The sequence below is a fragment of the Rana temporaria genome, chromosome 12 (assembly GCF_905171775.1).
Source record: "Rana temporaria chromosome 12, aRanTem1.1, whole genome shotgun sequence".
NCBI lineage: Eukaryota > Metazoa > Chordata > Amphibia > Anura > Ranidae > Rana > Rana temporaria.
In genome coordinates, this window is record NC_053500.1 from 104,924,835 (window position 1) to 104,932,806 (window position 7,972).

A 7,972-nucleotide genomic window follows, 5' to 3' on the forward strand; every position below is an offset into this window, starting at 1 on the left:
AAAGACATAATAGAGGAATATAAAGCAGTCACAACACAAGCAGGAAAAAAGACATAATAGAGGAATATAAAGCAGCAGGAAAAAAGTCGACCACGAAGGGACTCGAACCCTCAATCTTCTGATCCGAAGTCAGACGCCTTATCCATTAGGCCACGCGGTCGCTGTGACACGTGTTATCCTACAGATGTATGTAAGAATGAGATCCATGGTTGTGCATGAGGAATTTCTTGTTATGTGATTATATTCAGAGTTGCCAACTGCCAGTAAATTTACTGACTATTTGTAAAAATCTGTGATTTTTTTACAATTGCCAGTAAATATCAGGGGCTGATAATTTCATGCTGTGTTAAATTTTTTATTAAAATGTAATAAATAAAGCAAATTACTTTGTTATAGAAATTGTCAGTGTTTCCATATCATGTTTATACTGTTCAAATTTTCACTGTGTTAGTTTTCAATAGGAGTTCTGTAATTTCTAAGGCTGCCAGTAAAAAAATTTGCTCCGCCAGTAAATTTTCCATGTTTTGTCAGTAAAAAATGCTGCGGGAGGTTGGCAACCTGATTATATTGTTTTTGTTAATTTTTAATCAAACATCATGCAAGTTACAAATAGGGAAATCTTCAGCATAAAACTCATAATATTTAATGACTCGGCCCATTGCTTGCTGCAAAGCTACTTATCTCTGATAAAAGATTCAGAACATATCCATAAAGGTATAATACAAGAAAAAGTACCGGTGTATATATAAAGACTCAGGACCAGTTCACAATATAGAAAGAGCAGTCTAGATGCGTTCCAGATTATTTTCTGCATGCGCGTTTTTGATGCATTTTTAAATCGTTCTTGGTGCGTTTTTGATGCAGTTCTGTGCATTTTCCCCCCGCTCTTTTTTTAACCTTAACCACTTCCCGACCTCCTCATGTACATTTACGTCAGCAGAATGGCACGGACAGGCACATGTACGTACCTGTACGTCCTCTGCTAGACGTGGGTGGGGGGTCCGATCGGGACCCCCCCCCCCCCGGTACATGCGGAGGTCGGGTCCGCTCGGGGAGCGATCCCGGACAACGGCGCGGCTATTTGTTTATAGCCGCTCCGTCGCGATCGCTCCCCGGAGCTGAAGAAAGGGGCGAGCCGTGTGTAAACACGGCTTCCCCGTGCTTCACTGTGTCGGCGCATCGATCGCGTCATTCCCTTTATAGGGAAGACACGATCGATGACGTCATTCCTACAGCCACACCCCCCTACACTAGTAAACACACACAAAGTAAACCCTAACTCCTACAGCGCCCCTTGTGGTTAACTCCCAAACTGCAACTGTCATTTTCACAATAAACAATGCAATTTAAATGCATTTTTTGCTGTGAAAATGACAATTGTCCCAAAAATGTGTCAAAATTGTCCGAAGTGTCCGCCATAATGTCACAGTCACGAAAAAAATCGCTGATCGCCGCCATTAGTAGTAAAAAAAATAAAAAAAATAAAAATAAAAAAAAACTATCCCCTATTTTGTAAACGCTATAAATTTTGCGCAAACCAACCGATAAACGATTATTGCGATTTTTTTTACCAAAAATTAGGTAGAAGAATACGTATCGGCCTAAACTGAGGAAAAAAAATTTTTTATATATGTTTTTGGGGGATATTTATTACAGCAAAAAGTAAAAAATATCGCATTTTTTTCAAAATTGTCGCTCTATTTTTGTTTATAGCGCAAAAAATAAAAACCGCAGAGGTGATCAAATACCACCAAAAGAAAGCTCTATTTGTGGGGAAAAAAGGACGCCAATTTTGTTTGGGAGCCACGTCGCACGACCGCGCAATTGTCTGTTAAAGCGACGCAGTCCCGAACTGTAAAAACCCCTTGGGTCTTTAGGCAGCAATATGGTCCGGGGCTTAAGTGGTTAAAGGGCCAGTTCAAACCATAGAAACGCAGTGCGGATGCGTTCCAAATGCTTTTCTGCCTGAATGTTTTTGAAGCACTCCAGTGCATTTTTCTCCCTCTTTTTTCTTAACCTTATAAGGACATGTGTGTTCCAGTGCATTTTAGCTGCGTTTAGGTGTGTTCCAGTGCGTTTTTGATGCCTTTTACAGCGTTCCAGTACAGTCCAGTACAGGATAAATGCAGCCGCTTCGGGCCATTTCACAATATAGAAACGCAGTTCGGATGCGTTCCTGATGCTCTTCTGGATGCACGTTTTTGATGCGTTCCAGTGCATTTTTTCCCCCTCTTTTTTTCTTATCCTTAAAGCGGAGGTCCGCCTGCCCCTTTAAAAATTAAAAGTCAGCAGCTACACATACTGCAGCTGCTGACTTTTAACATTAGGACACTTAGCCTGCAGCTTCTCAGATGCATTTCGCCCTTTTCAGGACTTAATCCTAGAGGACATTTCATTTCATTTGTTTGTCTTAATTACTGTACATAGTTACATAGTAGGTGAGGTTGAAAAAAGACACAAGTCCAACAAGTCCAACCTATGTGTGTGATTTTATTTCAGCATATCCCTGTATGTCGTGGTCATTTAGGTGCTTATCCAATAGTTTCTTGAAACCATTGATGCTCCCGCTGAAACCACCGCCTGTGGAAGGGAATTCCACATCTTTGCAACTCTCACAGTAAAGAACCCTCTGTACAGTTTAAGGTTAAACCTCTTTTCTTCTAATTTTAGTGAGTGGCTTATTAAACTCCCTTACGCGAAAAAGTTTTAACCCTATTGTGGGGTCACCAGTTGTGTTGCAATTGTTAAAAAATGATTTTTTTTATATTAATCAGACATAACATGGAACAATATTCAGATTACTGTCGGAGTTTTGGTTTGAGTAGATATTTCTCAAACAAATGCTGTTGCATACAATGGGTACGTAGATACCATTGTTGTATTGTATTGTATTCAGTTTACAGTTTGAATAGGCTATTGTCTCTATTAGCTACAGTAAACAGGTAGAGAGGGTCTCTCAAACTGAAAAGAATGATTGTTAGTCGGTTGTAATGGAAACAAGTTGTCAACAAACTTGTACATAAAAGGATGAGGATCTTCATTCTGTCATGGACTGATTGCCCAAGATTTTAGTACCCTGAATTTGAAAGTCACTGTGTTTCACTACATTGATGACATCATGATCTCTGGGACAAAAGAAGATGTAACTGAAGCACTGCACCTGCTGATACAGCAGTAACAGATCAATAGAGACAAAGTCCAAGGACCTGCCACAGAGGTATAACGCCTAGGAATGATGTGGACTGGGCCACAGAGGAAAATTCCATAGACAGTTGTGCAAACTATCCAGGCGCTGTCGCCCTCTGCTACCAAAAAGGAGGTACAGAAGTTCATTGGAGTTGTGGGATTCTGGAGATTGTTTATCCCACATCTTGGATTGATTCTGAGGCCTATATTCTTTATTTTGTTAAGCGCCGCGCAAACTGTTGGCGCTATATAAAACCTGTATAATAATAATATACAATGTTACCAGAAAAAAGACTGAGTTCTCATGGCGTTCAGAGCAGCAGACCTCATTTCTTGGTGCTAAAGAAGCCATCTTGCAGCATTAGGGATTGGGACCCATGAGACAAGGAGTACCATTTCAGCTGGATATAGTAAAGCAGGATGGTACTGTATCTTGGAGTCTTTGGTAGCCAAATGAAAAGAAAGGACTGAGAGCAATACCTATTGGATTTTGGTCCAAACAACTGACAGGGGCACAGAAGAGATACACGCCCCAAGAGAAGTACCTGTTTGAGGCCTACACAGCACTTCAACATGTAGAGACCATTACAGGAAAGGACACAGTCACCATCCATACTGCATTGCCAATAGCAGGATGGGTGAGAGATGATGGACTGACCACTAGGGCAGCTGTAGCCCAGAACCAGACACTGATAAAATGGAAGTGGTACCTTCAAGAAAGAGGGGGTATTGCAGCTGGGGATGTTAGAGACATTTAAAAACAGTTGGCAGGGCTTGTTACTTTAACCAGCACCTGAAAAAGAAATTCCTGTGCTGCAGTCATTCCCCATTCAAGAGGCTCCACCCTTTGAGTCTCTGTCAGAAGACATGAAGGAGTCAGCGTGGTTCACTGATGGTTCAGCCATAGTAGCCTTGTCTGGGCGTAAATGGACAGCAGCAGCCTACAACTAGCGATTCACCCGGACAGTCTGGTTTTTGCATCCTCTGCCTGGGTTTCTGACTGCCTGTCACCCAGACACCAGCCACCAGGGCACCCTCAAAAATTCTTATAACACCCCGATAAAAGCTTAATCAGAAATTAGGGACTTATTTCTCTGTGTGGAGGGATACAGAACCTCCTAGCCGCATTTTCCAATGCTTTGCTTCTAGTCCCAGCTACTGGAGCCCTGCCAGGACTGTTCACTCTGGCAGAAGAAGGACTTTAGGACCCAGTATCTCTACCAGCAGGTCACATGGGCCTATATTAGGAAGTCTGCTAGTGTCTGCATTTGCTGGTTGATCTTCGACTCCTCCAGTGTGTTATCTTCATGATATTCCTGTTCCTGTGTCTCCTGTTACCGATCCGGCTTGTCCTTGACCTTTCTCCTGTTTGCTTCCTGTGTTCGACTACAGCTATCCACTTGACCACGTCTGCTCTGATCCCAACCCGGCTCATGACCTAGGCATCCTTCTGACCATGCTCCAGTCTCAGCATTATCTGAATCCTGCAACACTTCACGGGTGTCACCTGTCTGCTGATTCTACGCTAGCACACCAGCTGTACTCTAGAACCTTCTGCATACAGTCCAGCATGCGACCCGTGCTTCTTTGGGCCTGACCTTTCCTGCTTTCACCCTCGGGGGGGTCTGGAACTTAGCTGTAAGGGAAGCCCATTTTCTCCATTGGCCTCCAGTACCAGGTACATAATACAAGGTTTCTCAGGAGGAAAATGAATCTGAGCAGCAAGAATTCTATCACCCAAAGGTGAAGTGAGACTGGTACAAACCGTAGCCAGAATATGATCGGGAGGTATCATAGGAACAGGAACCGACTCCGTCTTGGAAGTGGAGAAAAACTGTTGCAACAATAAATCAGCACAAAAAGCCTATCCCTACTCCCTGACCATGGACCGCAGCCTGGGATTAATGCAGCGTCCTGCTAAGGACTTGGAAGGCCAAGTGTCTATCAATAGGTTTGTAAAAAAAGCAGTGTTTTCAAGCCCTTACGGAAGGCCATCAAGGAGGAGGATGCTCGGAGCTGATGAGGAAGCTGGTTCCAAAGAGAATTCCCCAGTGTTTGGAGCCGGCGGCCACCTTTTGAAGCTGATCGACTAGATTGAATAATCGCTAACAGGGCGTCAGTCGAACAAAGCTCTCTGGGTGGACAGTAATGTTGTGTCATATTCGATAAGTACATCGGACCTAGTTGCCAATAGGCCCGAAACACCAGACAGAGTGCCTTGAACTCAACCCGTTTTGCTATCGGAGCCAGTGTAGATTCTTAAGCACCGGGGAGAAGTGATTCTGCCTTGGGCAGTTTGTGACTAGCCTTGCAGCATGATTCTGTGTGATCTGCAATCGTTTTATCCACTTCTGTGGGAGCCCTAGAAAGAAAACGTTAGAACAATCTAACCTAGAGTGGATAAGTCCATGAACTAAGTTCATACGGTTGTGCTGAGTGAAGAGGTTCTTAATTTTCCGTAATAATTGCAGATGGTAGTTGGCTGATTTTATGCAATATTTTGCGTGAGCTACGAAGCTTAGTTCAGCATCAAAAATGATACCCAGATTTCTTAACCTGCTTAGCTGGAGTTGGGGCAGGGCCGAACGAGGATGGCCAGGCAGGTAAAAAGGTAGAGTTGGCCTGTGGGCCGATCAGCAAAAGCTCAGTTTTGTCGGCGTTAATGCTGCGTACACACCATCACTTTATGCAATCTAAAAAATCGACGTTTTCTGTGATCTAAAAAAACAACGTTTTTGAAACTTCAATTTGAACAACGATGTAGCATACACACCATCGCTTTTTCCAAACGCTCTAGCAAAGCGCAGTTCCGTAAAGTATGTACGACGTCCCTATAAAGGGTCGTTTCCATGCGGAAGACGGGCTCTTTTGCTGATATCGTGTTGCTGCGTGTTAGTAAAAGTTTGGTGAGAGACGATTCGCGCTTTTCAGTGTTTGTGCTTTAAATTTCGTTTTCTGTTGTACAGTTTGTGTATTTGTCGTCTGATCTGTGATACAGTGCTTGTATTCAAGACGTATTTGTTTTGGCATTGCGTTTTTGTGTGCACGGTGCTGTTTAGCAGGTCGTTCTTCAGAGGCTATTCTGTACTTCAGGGCGTAATTTTTAGTCTGATCTGATTTGACGACCGTTTTCTAGCCATGTTGCGGGTACGAACTCGTCGCCGAGATCGTGCTGTGCTTGTTGTTAGGATGTGTGCTGCATCCCGGCAACGGTCCATGAACAGGGTGAGGAGGAGGTTGTGGACCAAGAACTGGTTGCTACGCAGGGACCAGTTCTCTCATATGCCTCTGCTGCGGGAGATCGAGAAAATAACCCTGATGATTTCAGGAATTTTCTTAGGATGTCTGACCCCGTATTTCAGCAGCTTTTGGCTTCGGTGTCGCCATATATCACCAGGCAGGACACTGTTATGCGGGAAGCCATCACTGCTGAGCAGAGGCTAGTTGCCACGTTGCGCTACCTTGCAACAGGGAGAAGTCTGCAGGACTTGAAGTTCTCGACGGGCATCTCCCCCCAGGCTCTGGGCCTCATAATCCCGGAGACCTGTTCGGCCATCATTCAGGTTCTTCAGGAGGACTATGTTAAGGTAAGTGGTGTCCTTTCAATGCCCAAACTATGCCCAAACTATGCCCAAAAACACTCCCTAATTAACCTGTTTGTAATATGCTGAGAATGTTCACTTTGTCTCTATGTATGCTGGTTTTCAATTTTTTTTAAGCCCTACATGTTTATTTTAGTTAGCCAACCTGTCCAGCATTCTATTTTGTGGCCAAACCCACCTAGCCTAGTCCCTATATCCCCCTTTATTTGTGGCCTCCATTGTAGTGCTGCATTTTGTGTGTCCCTATATCCCCCTTTATTTGTGGCCTCCATTGTAGAAACCCCCCCCCCCCCCCACATTTTTTTGGATTACATTTTAATATTTTGACAAAATATATTTTAAGGTTATTATTTTTGTGGGTTGTTTGTCAGGTCACAAACTCATCTTGGGCCCCCCCTCCCCCTAATTTGTTTTATTGCACATCAGAGGGGGTGATTAATATGCTTAGTGATCCCATATTATTTTGTAATATTAACAGATTTTTTAATTTTTTTGGGGGGTCCCTTGAATGTTTTGAGATATTCTGTTCACAATGTTTGTTTGAATGTATTTTTTCTTATATTTCTATACAGTTCCCCACCACGCCACAGGAATGGCAGACTGTGGCAGCGGACTTTTCCCAGCGTTGGAACTTTCCGAACTGCGGAGGAGCCATTGATGGCAAGCACGTCTGCATCGTGCCCCCACCCCATTGTGGATCCCATTTTTACAACTACAAGGGGTTCCACAGCGTTGTTTTGATGGCGGTGGTGTCTGCCAACTATGAATTCTTGTACGTGGATGTTGGGAAAAATGGTCGGATGTCGGATGGCGGTGTCTTCAGTCAGAGGACCTAGGATTGCCACCTGCGGAGGATAACGAAGAGGGTCTGCCCTTTGTGTTTATTGCAGATGAGGCTTTTGGTTTGGGTCCCCACCTCATGAGGCCATTTCCCCAACGCACCCTCACCCATGAGAGGAGGGTTTTTAATTATCGGCTGGCCAGGGCAAGACGTGTGGTAGAGAATGCCTTTGGAATCATGGCCAGCCGATTCAGATTGTTTTTAACTGCAATGAACCTTGCGGAATACAAATGGAATCACATCATCTTATGTTGTTGCATTCTACACAATTATTTAAGAAGACATTCGCCAACTTACCTAACGGTATTGCCTGATGAGGCAGATGTTGTGGCTCCGGAGCCGT

General features: G+C 43.9%; 1 non-coding gene across 1 annotated transcript; it reads right to left on the reverse strand.

Annotated features, from left to right (window-relative positions):
- Window positions 1-87: 87 nt before the first annotated feature.
- TRNAR-UCG lies at window positions 88-160 on the reverse strand. Its single transcript has one exon. It is a non-coding gene; the product is annotated as a tRNA-Arg (tRNA).
- Window positions 161-7,972: the final 7,812 nt, after the last annotated feature.